The sequence below is a fragment of the Chrysemys picta genome, chromosome 2 (assembly GCF_011386835.1).
Source record: "Chrysemys picta bellii isolate R12L10 chromosome 2, ASM1138683v2, whole genome shotgun sequence".
Lineage (NCBI taxonomy): Eukaryota > Metazoa > Chordata > Testudines > Emydidae > Chrysemys > Chrysemys picta.
In genome coordinates this window covers 259,478,931-259,497,653 of record NC_088792.1, presented here as the reverse complement: position 1 = coordinate 259,497,653, position 18,723 = coordinate 259,478,931, and the positions used below count along the sequence as shown (strand labels likewise).

The 18,723-nt window shown below is 44.6% G+C and overlaps 1 protein-coding gene across 7 annotated transcripts in view; it reads right to left on the bottom strand.

Moving 5' to 3' along the window:
* EBAG9 (estrogen receptor binding site associated antigen 9) overlaps nucleotides 1-15,941 on the bottom strand; it is a 45,314-nt gene extending 29,373 nt beyond the window's left edge. For 3 of the 7 annotated variants that reach the window (XR_010598956.1, XM_024105214.3, XM_065586038.1), the window contains exon 1: nucleotides 15,599-15,785. The gene's annotated coding sequence lies outside the window, so the exon portion shown is untranslated. Of the gene's footprint in view, nucleotides 1-15,598; nucleotides 15,817-15,920 lie in introns of those variants that run through there. The other 4 variants (XR_010598957.1, XM_065586039.1, XM_065586037.1 and 1 more) reach the window with 4 other exon arrangements.
* Nucleotides 15,942-18,723: the final 2,782 nt, after the last annotated feature.

The window sequence follows — 18,723 nt, the reverse complement described above, 5'->3', positions numbered from 1 at the left end:
TACTATTTTTGTATAGATCTCTGTATTTCTCATATAACTAAGTAAGAGAAATTGTGATTCAGAATCCTCTTGTGTATTGTATGTGACACCTATCACATGCCCTTGAAGAGTTAATGGGTAGGCCCAGAACACCCACACAACTGGAGTTCTGGGGGAAAGTGTAGTGAAGCTTCAAGGGAACCTGAGGGGTCAGCACAGGTAACGGGCTAAACAGTTGGACTGGGACGTCCCAACTCTCAGGAAGGAGTGCTAGACAGATGATCTGCACCTTGAGTGTGTGACCAGGAACCCAAAAACAGGGGCAGTACAGTAACTCCTCACTTAACGTAGTTATGTTCCTGAAAAATGCAACTTTAAGCGAAACTATGTTAAGCGAATCCAATTTCCCCATAAGAATTAATGTAAATGAGGGGGTTAGGTTCCAGGGAATTTTTTTTTCCCCCACCAGACAAAAAGATTATATATTATACATACACACACATATATACACACACAGTATAAGTTTTAAACAAACAATTTAATACTGGTACACAGTGATGATGATTGTGAAGCTTGGTTGAGGTGGAGGAGTCAGAGAGTGGAATATTTCCCAGGAAATGCCTTACTGCTAAATGATGAACTAGCAATTGGCTGAGCCCTCAAGGGTTAACACTCACACTCTACAAGGCAGCAGGAATGGAGGGAGGGGAGACAGCATCGCAGACAGACAGAGACAGAGACACACACTGTGTGAGAGATGTGCATTTCCCCTTTAAGTATACTGCCTTGTTAATTAGATCAGCTTGCTGAGACCGCAGCTGCTGTCAGCAAGCTCCCTCCATCCTGAGCCCTGTCGTGTGTCCCCCCTGCTCTATGGAAGATGGGGTAAGCAGGGTGCAGGAGCAGGGGTAGGGGGACACCCTGACATTAGCCACCCTCTTCCTCTGTCCGCCCCCCCCCCCCCACACACACACAGCAAGCAGGAGTCTCGAGGAACAGCTCCAAGGCAGAGGGCAGGAGCAGCACATGGCAGTGGGGGGAGCGACAGCTGCAATTGCTAGCCTGCTGGGCAGCTGCTGCACAGGGAACTTAGGGGAGTGGGGAGCTAATAGGGGGGTTGCCGGTCCACCCTGGTTCCAAGCCCCCACCAGCTAGCTGCAACAGGCTGCTCTTCCTGCAAGCAGTGGACAAAGCAGGCGGCTGCCAAACGAAGTTAGAAGGGAGCATTGCGCAACTTTAAACGAGCATGTTCCTTAATTGATCAGCAACGAAACAACGTTAAACAGGACAACTTTAAGTGAGGAGTTACTGTACCTGGATTCAGTTCAAACTCCAGGGTTTTAAAACACACACAACCCAATCTGGTGAGTAGCCAAGAGGGGCACTTGACTATATCTGCGACATGACATCAAACAGAGAATTTGGGCTATATAAATAGTTTCTAAAACAATCAGCTACAGTTAGACTAACAACTTCTCTAAATCAACTCCTGGTAAGAAGAGAAAAAGCCTTGTGATGCCTTCTTCAAACCATTAAAGAGCAAAGGACAGCTGAAATTCAATTATGTTATAGCATTTAAGCCTCTTTTCCTAGATTAAAGCTTTGAATGCAAGGAAGGTCTATTAAGACTCACAGCACTACATGAAATGATCCCATACTGTATTTAGGATGACTGTAACCTACAGTAATAATAAAGATACCAAGTGAGACACAACATAAAGATTCAGAAGTATCAAATCCCTTAGGAATGTATGTTCAGCTGCCAGATGAATGGCATGATTCACATGACAAGTTGTTCTTAGTGTTATATAAATATTGCGAGGTGCTTGCAGTATGATTTTGGATCCAATCCAAATAAAAATATGCATGGCCTTTTGAAACTTGTAAGCCCCAGAAGGCCATGTATGTTGGTTCAGCAGTGGACAAACCTCCCTGAGGAAAAGGCCTGTCCATTGCTAAAGGGCAGACATGGGGCAGTAAAGTGAAAACAAAAGACAGGTCAGACTAGTGAGCTGCAGTACAGGAGAAGTGGTGCTCAGGAAGAACCTCATACCTCATTTATGGGCTTCATCTCAACTCTCTATACTGAACTTGTCTGCTTCCCTATCAACAGGGACACCACAGGCCAAGAGATCCTAGAGGGAAACAGAACGGGGGTGGGGGTGGGGGAGGGAGTGCCTTTTGCTTCAATGGTGGCCTGGAACAGGTCTCTCTTCCACAATCCAGGGAGGTGCTGGGCCACCGCTATCTCATTTAACACCATTGTTTTTGAGGGAGATGTGAAGCTGACAGACCAGCTCAAACCAATGGCCAATTCGCTTGTGTATGAATATCAAAAAAGTGTTAAGTGTATTAATATGTATTCAGGCAAATTCAATTGTCAATAATGTTCAAAAGATATGTTAGTTGTATTGTTTTCACTTGTCTATATCCTGTTTCTATTACATGACATTTACATTATGCATGCCCCAAGTAAATAAATAACCCTAAATCAAAAGGTATGTTAATGTAAGAGTATAGTCAGTTGTTAAAACTAATGGAATGTTACTTGTATTGTTTTTACTTATCTATTTCTATTATAATTAAGGCTAAGTTTATGTCACAGAGGTCACAGAAATCACAGATGCCGTGACTTCCAAAGGCCTCCATGACATCTTCTGCTTCAGCCCCTGGGGCTGCAGCCAGTGGGTCCCTGGAAGGTTTGCAGTGGCAGGCGACAGCCTCCTCAGGGTCTCCCTGCAGGGTTCCAGCGACAGCCTTCTCAGGGGGCCCTCCTCAGGGTTCCAGCCGAGCGGGGAAACTCTGCAGCTCCCAGCCACCACGGTGGCAGGGGAAATCATGGAGCCGCAGGAGCAAAAGTCACCAACAGGTCACAGCTTCTGTGAATTTTTGTTTATTGCCCATGACCTGTCCGTGACATTTACTAAAAATAGCCATGATAAAATCCTTAGCCTTAATTATGATGTAATGGCAGGCATTTATATTATGTATATCACTGTAACTAAAATACCCATCAAATGCAATTGGAGCCTTGGAAATATGAATGAAGAAGAGTGCTAACTTCAAAGCAAAGACCACTGTGTTCAACAATGGGAATTCACAGACTCAGTTTGCATTTCCTACTCATCATCAAAGGAAAGCCCACATGGGTAAAGATATTGTTCAGATTATTTTCTGGAGAAGAAGCTGTAAAAACTGATTTAAGGGATGGTCCTGTATCTCTGGACTGTTTGGATTCTAACAGGGTAGAATAACTGAACAAGAAGATGGAGATTCCCAGAATTACTCTGGGTACTGCTGAAAAGATCTTTGGGAAACTGGCAAATTACTATCTCTCCGCTATCATTTTGGACTTACAAACTTTGACTCACCTGATATTATATTTTACCTGCTTTAGTCTCTCAATGACTCTCATTCTTTTTCTTAGCTAATAAATCTTTTTAGTTAATTTACTAGAGAACTGGCTGCCAGCATTGTCTTTGGTGTGAGATCCAAAGTACCAATTGATTTGAGATAACTGGCTGAATCTTTGGGATTAGGAGTAACCTGATGTAGTGTGACCATTATCACTAAATTCAGTTTGTCTGGCTGGCAGGATAGGCTGAGGTGCATAAGGGGACTGTCTGTGGTCCATGGTAAAACTGATAAAGTGATACAGGAGGAGTGCACATTTGTTACTGGCTTGGTGAAATGTAATAATAAAATATAAATGCCAGTTTGGGATGTCTGCCCTTGTTTTCTGACAGTCTTCCCTGAGATAGACACTCACAATTGTGAGCCATTCCAGACAGCCAAACAAGAGGGATAGAATGTACGTGTGTGCTGTTCTTGCATGTTTCCCGTGTCTGCTAGGGAAAGCCGTTTTAGGGCCTTTAAAGCACCAGAAGAGAAGCTGAGTAACAGGAGAATGTACCAACAGTGTCTGGGAAGAGTGGAAGTTTGTGCTGGACAAAGGGCAAGTTCTGCATTGAAAGAAGAGGAAAAGTTATGATTGCGAAAGAAGAAGAGGCAAAGTAACAGGGATGATACAAGTAGTTTTATTGAGTGAGGTAAGGCAGAAAATAGAATATAGAGATACACTAATTTATTATGAAGTGTTGGAAAACACTGTAAATGTAAGACGTTGTTAGTTTAATGACAGAATTAGAAACCACACTCTAGCTGAAATCCCAACAGTGAACAACTAATGCCCACCTGAGATTTATACAGAGATACTTTGTCTTCCATCTTACTGACGGGCTTCAACTGACATTTACTGTCCATTGGCCAGTTGGGAGGAAGTACTTAGCATCAGAAAGATACTGAAGCAGCTCTGGTTGTCCAGCCTCCCCAAATTGTCACAACAGAGGATTTCAGGTATTTCCACCAATCCCTAGGACACATGATGCAGCAAGCAGAACCATTGGGAGCAGCTGTTTCTTAAAAGGCTTAGCTTTAGTTAATATCATTGCATTTTTATTACTAAGAATCAGATATTTCTGCAGATTAGAATTTGTTTTCCTTTAACTCCTCAATATTACCACCATGTGTGGAGGGTGGGATTGGCCTGCACCTACAACACTGCACCATCACTACCTAAGGTATATTATATTGCTCTATTTAGGTCCCCTCCAGCCTCCGCCCCCTCCCCCCAAAAAAGAAGTCACTGAGCTCTTTTGGATTCGTAAAGATATTAAATCAGGGCTGTAAAGCCCCTTTAATATACCATGCTCAATGTCACTGAAAAGGCAGTGTACACCCTGTGTAGTGCATCCTCAAGTCGTGTCATTACCACATGTTGATATACCTCATTATACTTTTAACTGTTTGGACGACATTACCAGCTATTCTCTCCCTTGACAACCCCCAAGTTGTTTGTTCTACTTTCTTCCCAAAAAGTGTAATGTTAACATTTCAAAATTGTAGTGGGGGCTTTTTTTGTATAGCCATACACAACCTTTGCATCACTTCTTGCTTGAAAGGAGAGGCTGAGCACACTGCCACAATACAAAGATAACAGTTGCGTCAGAACTGATCGTATTCCAAATGAGCCACTGAAAATGGAAGACCTTAATATTCTTTTGTTTTCCTCTTTTACCCATTAATTTTTCATTCCAATCACCATTCCTAGTTACAATAACCCCCATTCCCTCAGCAACTGTATGAGCCAAACCAATGCAGAGTCCTCTAGCAACAGAAACTACTGACAGCTAACTATTATTACTGCAGGAAAGTGAAGGCTAACATGATAAGAAACATTAAAATGGTATTTCTGACAGTGACTTTATACTGCCAATTAGATTTTTTCAAAAAAGTCCCTCAATATCACCATGCACTGTAATACATTTTTGTATAACAAAGCTGACTCCTGGGTTGTATTTGATTAGTAAGGGCTGGTACTTTAGTCAGGCATCCCACTCAGGTACAGTCGGCAGGAGCACATAACAGGGAAATGCTTGCTTATTTGCTCTTGGTGGGGAGGCTGCTTGCCAATCAGTTTGTGTAGATGGAAAAACAGCAGGTATTAAAAGCCATGGGTTATTTATAGAATTTCCTTTCAACTACTTGTTTGATGCACTTTCTTGCAGTGTAACAATGGAAATTCTTCCCTTCTGAAACTGTTCTATGGATTCATATGCACAAGCAACATTAACTTTGATGTTTCCTGCCTTGAATACAAATTTAGTTTTTATATAATATCAGGCATATTAGGGGAGTTAGAAAGTGCTCATTCTCCTTTCCAGCAAGAGGGAAGAGATTTCGAGTTTATCAGACACCTACTAGATAGAGCAATATGATAGGACAGCACTATGGTAGGAGGAATCCTAGTATCTTAACATTGCTTAGTGGCAGTGGGAAGAGTGAAGAGAATTAATCTTGTGGTTAGAGCACTGGACTGGGACTCAAGAGGTCTGGGTTTAGTTCCCATACAGCCACTCATCATTTAAAGTTGTCCAGTTAACGTAGATCAGCAATCTAATAATGAACAATTAGAGAATATACTTGTTTGAAGTTGCACAATGTTCCGTTGTAAGGTTGTTTAGCTTGCCCCATTCCGCCCGCCTGGTGCTCCTGCCGTGGAGCGTGGTCTGGGGCTTGCCTGCTTCCCAGCTGGAATGCCGGGTGGGTGGAGTGGGGTAAGCCCACATCCCAACCCTGCACCCCAGCAGGAGTGCTGGGTGGGAGGAGCGGGGCAAGCCCCCGCGCCCCGACCTCACTACGCCCCTGCCTCAACCAAGCTTCACAATCATCACTGGTGAGTACAGTATTGAATTGTTTGTTTAAAATTATTTAAATCTCATATTGTGTAAGTATACATAGTCTTATGTCTGGGGAAAAAAAATTCCCTGGAACCTAGCCCCTCCCCCCCCCCCCATTTACATTAATTCTTATGGGGAAATTGGATTCGCTTAACATCATTTCACTTAAAGTAGCATTTTTCAGGAACATAACTACAACGTTAAGTGAGGAGTTACTGTATTGTCAGTTTTCTTGTGTAACTGTGGGCAAGCTACTTAATCTCTGTGCCTGGGTTCCTCATCTGTAAAACAGGGATAATATTTCCCCACTCTTTGTCTTGTCTATTTAGATTAGAAATTTTGGGGGAAAGGGACTGTTTTTTACTGTGTGTATGTTCGGCACTTAGCACATCGAAGCCCCAATTTTAATTGGGGGCTTTAAGTATTGTTGTAATACATATAATAGCTCTCATCTGGACATTGGCTCCCATATATTTTAGATTGGTCAACATTTTCACAGCATGATCCACATCTCAATAGATTATCTTGTATATCACCTTTCTACCTTCATGATCACTAGGGCCACCTCTCCTCCCATCGGTGATCAAATAGCAGCAGTGACGTAACTACATCAGTTGCTTACATAGCAAAGTAGTCTTACATCAAACGTTTCATATTAGGTTTCTTTTACTGTGAGTTATTAGTTGGAAACAAGAGTCAGTTGTACATGATCAGCCAGCTCTCTATAGACAGACACTTTGGAAGCTGCTGGGCTTGTAGGTTTAGTCCTCTGGATGTTACAGTAGGTGTCCGGGGAAGAGTGTCCCTAGATATTTAAGTGCACGAAAAAGGACCGATGAAATACATTAGATAAATATAGTATTGAATTAATAAGTTGAAGGAAGAATGGAGAGAACACACTATAGAGAGATTACATAAACATGACAACAAAAGGCAAAATAAAAGGACAGATGACAGTGACGACTGCAGAGGAAAAAGAAAGATACATTCTGACCTATACAGTAAAGGAGAGAAATGGAGCCAGGAAGGGAAAGATGGTAGGATAGCAGTGGAAGAGCCAAAGTTAATAAACAAACATTAAATAGGAAGTTCACTGACAGAAGTAAATTCAGTACAAAATTTGGTGAAAATGGTTTCTTTCCTTGGCTTGGGAGTCATGACATCGCACTTACTTGTATCTATTAGCCAGGATGAAAGGTAAGTTTTCCAAGCCCAATTTTTCTCAGTTTACTATATTTGTTGGCCCTATTGTAGCCAACTTAGCTGCTGCAATACATATCTGGTTAATTAAAGGAAGACACCTCATAGGACAGGAATTACCACATATTGAATATGTGGCTGCCCAAAACAAGCACTTCCTTTTATCACATGCACTTTTTCTACATTATTCCAAGGATGAGGCAGAGCAATGCTGAGAATCAGTCAAGTCACAGCTTTTATGGTTACATCTACCTATCTGCCACGATAGAGGCTTAATTACTGTTTGTCAAGTGCTTTAGAATTCCTAGGTATTATTCTACTACAGCAGAATCTCAGAATGTGTGTGTGTAGGTTTTTATATTTATCTAACTACTAAAAGAATAAAGGAAAGGTTAAAAAAAAGATTTGACAAGGTAAGGAAATTGTTTCTGTGCTTGTTTCATTTAAATTTAGGATGGTTAAATGCAGCATTTTTCTTCTGCATAGTAAAGTTTCAAATTTGTATTAAGTCAATGTTCAGTTGTAAATTTTTGAAGGAACAACCATAACACTTTGTTCAGAGTTACGAACAATGTCCATTTCCAAGGTGTTCGTAACTCTGAGGTTCTTCAGTTATTGTTTAAGAAGTCGCCATAATTGTACACCTTCTGCTGCAGCTGCCCTAAATGCTGGAGACAAGTACAAAGTGGTTAACTAAAGCGCAATTATGCAAAAGAAAACCACCTAAACTAAACCACATATCTACTTAGGTGTAAAATTTTATACATGAGAGCAAGGAAATAACTTCATATTCCACAAGCTTATACAGTAAGTAACTCCTCGCTTAATGTTGCAGTTATGTTCCTGAAAAATGCTACTTTAAGCGAAACGATGTTAAGTGAATCCAATTTCCCCATAAGAATTAATGTAAATAGAGTGGGTTCGGTTCCAGGGAAATTCTTCTCGCCAGACAAAAGACTCTCTCTGTATCTACACACACACACACAGTATAAGTTTTAAACAAATAATTTAATCCTGTACCCAGCAATGATGATTGTGAAGCTTGGTTAAGGTGGTGGAGTCACAGGGTGGGATATTTCCTTAAAAATGCCTTACTGCTAAATGATGAACTAACACTCGGCTGAGCCCTCAAGGGTTAACACATTGTTGCTAATGTATCCTCACACTACAAGGCAGCACAAATGGAGGGAGGAGACACAGCATGGCAAAGAGATACAGAGACACACACACACACACACACACACCATGTGTCTGAGAGAGAGACACGCATTGCCCCTTTAAGTACACTGACCCCACTCTAAGTATACTGCAGTGGCTGCCAGCAAACTCCCTCCATCCTGAGACCTGTCGTATTCCCCACCCCTGGCTCTGTGGAGATGGGGTACAGGAGCAGGTGGACACCCTGATATTAGCACCCCTCTTCCTGCCTTCTCCCCACGCCCCCGCACAGCAAACAGGATGCTCCCAGGAGCAGCTCCAAGGCAGAGGGCAGAAGCAGCACACGGCAGTGGAGGGAGGGACAGCTGAACTGCCCGGCAATTGATAGCCTGCTGGGCGGCTGCCGCACAGGGAATTTAGGGGAGCTGATAGGTGGGCTGCTGGTCCATCCTGGTTCCAAGCCCCGACCAGCTAGCTCCAACGGGCTGCTCTTTCTGCAAGAAAGCATCTGGTGGCCCAGATTTGACCTGCAATCCACCTATTGACTACCTCTGGACTCAACAGAACAAATTCTGCCAGAATCACCTTGGACTACTCACTCAAATTCTCTGTCTCAGTTTCCCTGTCTGGGAAAAAAAAAAAAAAAAAAAAAGGAAAAATACTTCTGTGACCCAGGAAGCACTTCAATGCCAACTGGCAGAGGGCCCACCTTACCATAATTCTCATCAGGTCTCACTCTCATTGCGTTGATTTGCTGTTGTCATAATCTGGATCTAAAAGGTGTCGTGTTAGGTGTCTTATGCAAACTGGAATACACTAGTCATTATTATTGTGTGATGTATGTACAGGTGATGCATAAAGAATCATAGATGTGTGCTGGAAATATGTTCCTAAAATGTGTTTGGCAGACAGTGCCTATGGACAGACTATCCTAGACAAAGGAATGTTGTTTCACAGGCCTGACTGTGTATCCAATGTAAATTAAGGAAGGTGATACCAAAGACAATGAAAAGCACATTTACAGGCAGGGTAATCATAACCATCAGGTGAGCATGTGAGGAATGATGACCACTTAAACTAAGATGGGTGATGGAGATTGCACCCACCGGATGCCTCGTGAAACAGGGACAATGTATTTGACAATGTAACCCAAGGCAAAAAACCATTTTGGTATCTATCACTGACGGGACAGCACCCTTCAAGCCTATGAAAGTTGGGCCCCCTGGTCTGGAGAACTAAGGATGCTAATAACTTCATGTAAATAAGCAAACTGCTTAGGCAAAGATCGTAACTTGCTAGAATTAAGTTTTAGTCACTAGAAAACATGTGGTTTGTTTTATCTCTTACACTCTTACTTGAAATCACTTACACCAGTGTTTTGTTATTTTTTAAAATTATTATTCTTACAAAGCCATCTCGCTATGGTGTATTAAGCTGAAGTGTGGATCTCCAACCAGAATAACAGGGTGGCGTGTATTCTGTCTCTTTGGAGACAATGAACTCGATAACTTCTGAGAGGGTCCAGTGAGAAGGACTGGACACTGCAGGGGAGACGATTTGGGGGAGACTTGGGATTGGAATGGATGTTGGTTCACTTGGCAAGGAATAACCAGGCTGGTGGAAGGCACGGTGAGCCCATTGTGCGGTAAGCATGCTGATGGTGTCAGGACTTTGAGACAAAGCTACACAGCACAGAACCCACCCAGGATTACAGGGCAGGTAGTAACACAACTGGTCTGGATGAAAGTGTCCCAAAGTGTAACATCCCTTCTGTCTGCTATTGTTGAACATTGTAAATACTCTAGGACAGGAACTGCTATCTTCTACATTGCTAATTATCTTGACAATCTAGAAGACAAAAATCTTTTTAAAAATAAATAAGTGATAAGTCACTGAAACATCTAAAAATAGTAATAGTTACCTTAGATCAGTGGTCTCCAAACTTTTTACGCCCAAGATCACTTTTTGAATTTAAGGGCAACCCAGGATCTACCCCGCCCCTTTCCCAAAGCCCCACCCCGCTCACTCCATCCCCACCTCTCTCCGTCGCTCACTGTCCCCCAACCTCACACACTTTCACTGGACTGGGGCAGGGGGTTGGGGTTCAAGAGGGGGTGTGGGCTCTGGGCTGAGCCTGGGGTAGGGGCTTCGGGTGCAGGAGGGGGTGCAGGCTCTGGGCTGGGGCCAAGGGGTTCGCAGTGTGGGAGGGAGCTCTGGGCTGAACCTGGAACAGGAGATTGGGGTACAGGAGTGAGTGGGGGGTGCAAGCTCTGGGAAGAAGTTTGGGTGCAGGATGGGGCTCTGGGCTGGGACAAAATGTTGGGGTGTAGGAGGGGGTATGGGGTGCTGGCTCTGGGAGGGGACTCAGGGCTGGGGCTTGGGGTGCAAAAGAGGGTTTGGGGTGCTAGCTCCAGAAGGAGGTTGGGGTGCAGGCTCCCACCATGGGGCACTTACCACGGGCAGCTCCTGGGCGGCGGCACAGCGGGGCTAAGGCAGGCTCCCTGCCTGCCCCGGCCCCACTCAGGCACATTGGCACCTCCTCCCCATCATGAGCCAGGCCACCTCCCCACCCTGCCAGCCAGTAGTGCACCACATGGCCACGCTGCTCTCAGAAGGGGCCAACATGCCCCTGCGGCCCTGAGGGGGGAGGGAGGGTCACATGACTCCACGTGCTGCCCCTCTTTGCAGGCACCGCCCCCACAGCTCCCATTGGCCACAGCTTCCCATTCCTGGCAAATGGGAGCTGTGGAGGCGGTGCCTGCAGGCAGGAGCAGCGCATGGAGACCCCTGCCCTCCCCCTCAGGGGCGTGCTGGCCGCTTCCAGGAGCAGCGTGGGGCCAGGGCAGGCAGCCCTGCTGCCGCCAGAGATCGCGATCAACTGGGAGAGTCTCCAGGATCGACCAGTCAATCGCGATCAACGGGATGGTAACCACTGCCTCAGATTCTTTTTTTTAAGAGTCTGGCAGGATAAATGTATTAATATTTTTAAGCACATGGAGATTTTAGAATAGAAATTACTATATAATTTCTAAGTATTATTATTAACAACATATCAGAGCTACATGAAATACCAGTCAACAAATGCAACAGCATCCTATATAGAAGTCCATCATTCTTCAGAACAATGGCACAGCTTCATGATGGGAATATTGATATAGAGGGGTATGGCTTGTTCAGGAAGGACAGACGGGAAAAAAAAATGGAGGAGCTGCTGCATTATAAATCAATAATCCATTCACTTATTCTGAGGCCCACAAGAAGGTGAAAGGCAGACCAGTTGAAAGTCTCTGGGTGAAGCCAGAAGGGGGGAAAAAAACATCATGGTGGGAGTCTACTATAGAACTCCAAATCAGGAGGAGGAGGTGGATGAGGAATTTCTAAAACAAATATCAGAAATATCCACAATGCAAGACTTGGTAGTAATGGGGGACTTCAGCTACCCCGACATCTGTTGGAAAAATAATACAGTAAAAAACACAAAACCTTCAATACATTCTTGGAATAGATTGAGAGCAACTTATTGTTTCAGACGGTGGAGGAAATAACGAGACACTATTTTAGACTTAAATCTGACTAACAAGAAGGAATTGATTGCAGATCTGAAGATTGAAGGAAACCTGGATGAAAGTGATCATGAAATGAAAGACTTCATGATTCTAAGGAAAGGAAGGACAGCGCAGAAGTGGATTTAAAAAAAAAAAAATCTAGCTTTAACAACTGGCATGTAAGATCCCATGGGAAAAAGGAGTTCAGGAGAGCTGGCAGTTTCTCAGAGACAATATAAAAGGCACAACAGCGCACTATCCCAATGCAAAGGAAGAACAGAACAAGACCAATATGACTGCACCGTATGACCTGAAAATCAAAAAGGAGCTCTACAAAAAATGGAAACGGACAAATTGCTAAGAGTGACCGCAAATGAATAGCACAAGAAAGTAAGCACAAAATCAGAAAGCCTAAGGCATAAAATGAATTACATCTATCCAGGGACATGAAAGGAAACAAGAAGAGGTGCTATGAATGCATTAGGAGCAAGAGAAAAAATGAAAGAAAGTGAAGGTCCATTACATAGCAGGAAAGGAGAGCTTATAATGGATGACACCAAGAAGGCAGAGGTGTTTAATTCCTATTTTGCTTCCTTCTTTACCAAAAAGATTAACGGTGACCGGATACTAAACACAATTAATATTAACAACAAGGGGAAAGGAACACAAGTCATAATAGGGAAAGAACAGATTAAAGACTATTTAGATTCATAGATTCCATGGCTGGAAGGGACCATTGTGATCATCTAATCTGACCTCCTATGTAATATAGGCCATAGAACTTCCCCAAAATAATTGCTAGAGCATATATTTTAGAAAAGCCTTCAATCTTTATTTAAAAAATATCAGTGATGAATACTCCACCACAACCCTTGGTAAACTGTTCCAAGACAAGTTAGATGTATTCAAGTTGACAGGGGCTGACAAAATTAAGCTTGGGGTACTTAAAGAACTAGCTGAGGCAATCATCAAGAACTCATGGAAAACAGGTGAAGTCCCAGATGATGGGAGAATGGCACCTATCTAAGGGGGGAAACAAAGAGGACCTGAGGAATTATTGATCAGTCAGCATAACTTTGATACCTGGATAGATACTGGAACAAGTTATTAAATAGTCACTTTGTAAGTATCTAGAGGATTATAGGGGAAGCTGTAGACTTGATTTTCACACTATCCCATATGACATTGTCTACACAAAACAAAAACTAGGGGTCACCCAATGAAATTAATAGACAGCAGGTTTAAAACAAAAAAGGAAGTACTTCTTCACACAAAACACAGTCAACCAGTGGAACTTATTGCTAGGGGATGCTATGAAGGCCAAAAGTGTAACTGGGTTCAAAAAAGAATTAGATAAGTTCCTGGAGGATAGCTCCATCAATAGTCAAGATGGTCAGGGCCAGAACCCCATGCTCTGGATATCCCTAAGCCTCTGACTGCCAGGTGTTGGACTGGATGACAGGAGATAGATCACTCAATAATTGCCCTGTTCTGTTCATTCCCTCTGAAGCATCTGCCATTGGCCACTGTTGCAAGACAGGACACTGGGCTAGATGGACCATTGGTATGGCCATTATGTTAGATGAAATTACTAAGGTAGATGCACAACTGGTTAAAAGACCATGCTCAAAAAGTAGTTATCAATGCTTTGCTGTCAAACTGGGAGGGTGTAGCTAGTGCGGTCTTGCAGGGGTCAGTCCTGGGTCTGGTACTATTCAATATTTTCATGAATGACATGGATGATGGAGTGGAGAGAATGCTTATAAAACTTGAAGATGACAGTAAACAGGATTTCAAGCACTCTGGAGGACAGGATTAAATTCAAAATGGCCTGAATAAATTGGATAATTGGGCTGTAATCAACAAGATAAAATTCAACAAAGACAAGTGCAAAGTACTATAATTAGGGAGGAAAAAAATCCACTGCTGAAATAAAAGAGGGGGAATAACTGGCTAGGCAAAAAGGCTCTGGTGGTTATAGTGGATCACAAATTGAACACAAGTCAACAACATGATGCAGTTGCAAAAAAGGTTAATATTCTGGAGGTGTATTAACAAGAGTGCCTACGTAAGACATGGGAGGTAATTATTCAACTCTGCTCAGTACTGGTGAGGCCTCAGCTGGAGTACTGTGTCCAGTATTGGGCACCACACTAAGAAAGTTGTGGACAAACTGGAGAGAGTCCAGAGAGCAGCAGTAAGATTTAGATTTAGAAAACCTGACCTCTCAGGAAAGGTTTAAAAACCTGGTTATGTTTAGTCTTGAGGGGAAAAAAAGACTGAGGGGCTAAACTGATAGCATTCAAGTATGTTAAAGGTTCTTACAAAAAGGATGGTGATCAATTGTTCTCCATGTCCAATGAAGGTAGGACAAGAAGTAATTAGCTTAATCTGTAACAAGGGAGATTTGGGTTAAATATTAGGAAAATCTTTCTAACTTTAAGCATAGTTAAGCACTGGAATAGGCTTACAAGGGAGGTTGTGGAATTCAAAACATTGAAGGTTTCTGAGCATTGTTTGGACAAAAACCCATCAGGGATGGTCTACCTTGGTTATGCCTCAGCATAGAGAGTTGGACTAAATGACCTCTCGAGATCCCTTCCAGCCCTACAGTTCTATGATTATACAAAAATATAGTATCAGACACCTGACCCAGAAGCCACATTACATCACTTGAGCTCTGTGGCCCATATCCAGACACTCCAGAATCAAAGCCTTCTTTAAACCAATAAATATATTAAGTTCTCCAATTGACATGGTGGGAAGGAAACCTGTGAAACAGGAAATGATCGTACACGGAAGAATGTCTGTCTTCCTAAATCGGCAAAGAGACAGCCTGAAACAAAAGCTGCAAGAGGGGTGGTCCCTTCTATCCCTCTTTATTTAACTGGGGTGTAAAGTCTGCACCCTCGTCATTACTGTAGTTTACAAGTCAACATTCACTATGCAACAACTGATACCAGAGTTTGCGGGCGGCACAGGGAAGGAGACCGGAACAAAGCCCAAGACACTCAATAAGGAACAGTGGTGGCAACTAAACACCTCGAGGTCACATGCTCCCTTGTCTCTCCGCCCAAGACCCCTGGCTACGCCAGTTGGAGCCCTGCTGTGGGCCAGGGACCTAAGCACACCCATTAGTCCATGGGCTGTGCTTGGCACAGGGGTCCCCGGGCTGGCACTAGGGATGCTGAACAGGTGTGGGGGGGGGGGGGGGGAGGGGGGGGAAGGACTCCCAGCCCAACATTGGCACGTTCACCGCTACATCGAGTTGCCTGAAGGCAGCAGCCGTTAAGAGGAGAGACTAGTAAGGGACCAGCAACCCCCGAAGAGACAGGCCTAGGGGCTGAACGGGGCACGCGAACCGTGCGCCCCAGCCACCGGACCCGGAAGAAGAGCCCGAGGCAGCGAGTGAGCGACGGTCACGGAACCGGGGGGGGGGGGGGGGGAGCTGCGCGCGCAGCGCGTTCTCTAACTCACCTGCCCAGAAGGGAGGGGGCTCCGGAGGGCGCAAGGCAGCTCGAGCCGAGGGGGGCGCGCGCTGCCGCACCCAGAGCCGCTTCCCTCTCCAAGCGCGAGCGCCCCTCATTCAAAGCTAGGCGCGCGCTCCAGCGCCGCTGCCATGGCCCCCCGTGCCCGCCACCTCGGCCTCCTGTCACCGGAGACTGTCCCGCCCCTTCCGACCACGCCCCTTCCCCAGCCTCCTCCAACCGGCGCGAGCTGAAGGCGGGGACACTGCGCGGCGAAGGGGGCGGGGCAGGAGATGGTATTGAAGGACCCCTGGCCTGAGGCCCTAACTCACCCTGGGCAGCTCGCGAGCTGCCTGACACGCACCGCCTGGGGACGACAGGCGCGTGCCGCCGCCATGCGCGCCCCACGTGGGGAGGCATAGGGGCGGGTCAAGCTTGGACCTACTCTCGCTGCGCCTCAGTGGCAAGCTGGGAGCGGAGCCAGCCTCTTTATCGCCCAGTGGCTGCTACGTAACGGGGCTGGTGGGGGGGGGGTTGGAGGCTGGAAGTGGCCGCGCGAGCGCTGCTCCCCCAGGGCGCGTCGAGGAGGGACCCAGCGTTCAGCCCAGTTCGCTCTTGTGCCCCCACGTGTGCTGGGCCCTGCGCTACCCGTCACCGCCCGCGCCGGGCTTGGCCGCCACGGCTGCGCGGAGCTGAGCTGTCCCGTGTGAACTGTGCCAGTTCGAGCAGCGCAGCTCAGCTCCCTCGTGTGAGCGCATCCGCAGTGGTGCTGGGCCCGGGGTCGCTCGTCGCCCTCTGTTTAAGGAAACCGGCTGCTGCCTCCGCTCTGGGAATTGAACAAGTTTGACGTGGGGTGTAATTTTAGATTTCTTCTTTACGTTTGTAAGCGAGAGAGAGCAGTGTGTAAACTTACATGAAAATCGAGGCATGTTCCCAGGCTGTCTGCTAGCCGTTTCCCATTAATAGGAATAAACATGAAGTCACTAAAAATTACGCTAGTCAGAAACCTAAATTTCTGCAGTAGATGCCTTTAACGGGCTCACCTCATCCAGCATTAGAGCTTACTGCTGTCTCAGTGTCCTCACTCACGGATCTCAGATCCATCTAGGGTGACCACATAGCAAGTGTGAAAAATCGGGACAGAGGGTGGGGAGTAATAGGGGCCTATATAAGAAAAAGCTCCAAATATCGGGACTGTCCCTATAAAATCGGGACAGCTGGTCACCCTAGATCCATCCCATCTACTTGTGCAAGTCACAAATATCCCACCCCTGATCTAGGGTATTAAAAGTTCAACAACACAGATGTTCCACAACCTGACTGAGTCTTGTGTTCAATCAAAGCCACTGTCACAGGACACCATAGTCTGTTGCAGTACTCAAACTTTTTTTTCCTGCGGACCACTTGAAAATTGCAGAGGGTCTCAGCAAACCACAATGATCTTTCCAAATGGTTGTACTGTTAGCTAACTATTGTAACTACTCTGCACTGGTTAGGCCTCAACTGGAGTAGTGTGTCCAGTTCTGGGCACCGCATTTCAAGAAAGATGTGGAAAAATTGGAGAGGGTCCAGAGAAGAGCAACAAGAATGATGTAAGGTCTTGAGAACATGACCTATGAAGGAAGGCTGAAAGAACTGGGTTTGTTTAGTTTGGAAAAGAGAAGACTGAGAGGGGACATGATAGCAGTTTTCAGATATCTAAAAGGGTGTCATAAGGAGGAGGGAGAAAACTTGTTCACCTTAGCCTCTAAGGATAGAATAAGAAGCAATGGGCTTAAACTGCAGCAAGGGAGGTTTAGGTTGGACATTAGGAAAAAGTTCCTAACTGTCAGGGTGGTTAACACTGGAATAAATTGCCTAAGGAGATTGTGGAATCTCCATCGCTGGAGATATTTAAGACTAGGTTAGATACTGTCTAGACCATCCCTGATAGACATTTATTTGGTCCTGCCATGCGGGCAGGGGACTGGACTCGATGACCTGTCGAGGTCCCTTCCAGTCCTAGAATCTATGAATCTATGAATAAAGCACTCTAGTCTATTGCACCCTGCCAGACTGAGCAGTCTAGTAGAAGGGGTGGACTATCTCCCACCTTCAGTGGAAGTCCCAGCCTAGCACCTTAAATAAGCACAAGTATCAACTCCTTTCAACACCCATTTGCACTGTGTAGTGCAGGCTTCTTCCATCTACACATATTGCTCAAGGCTACTTCATTTGCTCTAAAGGGATTTTGCTCCTGGCAGCCTCCTACAGGTAGCTCCAGTGCAGTTGGTATAGGGCTCCTTACCAACCCCATCACAGATACCTTTAATTTCCTTACAACTCTATCTCTCACCACAGCTAAATGGAATAGGCTACTTTTTATAGAAAGCACTACTTCCCCCACCCACCTCAACCCTACCATCACATGATGCCTGGTCACCTGCCACAAGCACTATCTCAAACCCTAAAGGTGAAAAACTAAGCACAAGAAGTCTGAGCCCAATTTTCCTTAAAGGGCTACCTCACCTTCTAACAGAGAAATTTGATGTTATGAATATCTGTAGAACCTAAAATGAAATTTTGTTGAACTATTTATTCTGTGCTTTTCATTTCTCACCTGTACTTCCTTTTTTAAGGACAGCTATCAGGTATCTTTAACAGATGTTTCCACTAGCAATAATTAGTTGATATATATATAATTGCTTTTTTGAGTAAGTTTTTCACAAAGCAAGCTCCACATTTGGTTAATCCACTTGGTTGTAGGCATCTAGACTTACATTTATTATGTTGAAATTCTTAATTTTTAGTACAGTCTAAGAATGGAACGGTGCTCTTTTTCCATTATTGCATTCCTCTGAATTCCATGACATGCTTAAATGTTTTGATTAATAGGATGGACTGACTCACATACTTCAAGTTAAGAAAATAGTTACATGCTCTGATGAATCAGGGCTTGGGTAGGAATTTAGACACGTTTTAGAAACAAAAGGTAACAGATACAAGGAGAGAAATTGGCTAAGAAACACAAAGTGGTTGTTGGCTTTTTGTTTTTTGCTAATCCCTATCCCTTTAGTAAGAGTAGTCTCGCTTAATTTATTTTATGTATTAATACTATGCATGTCTACTCATTTCTCTCTTGAAAGGAAGTAACAT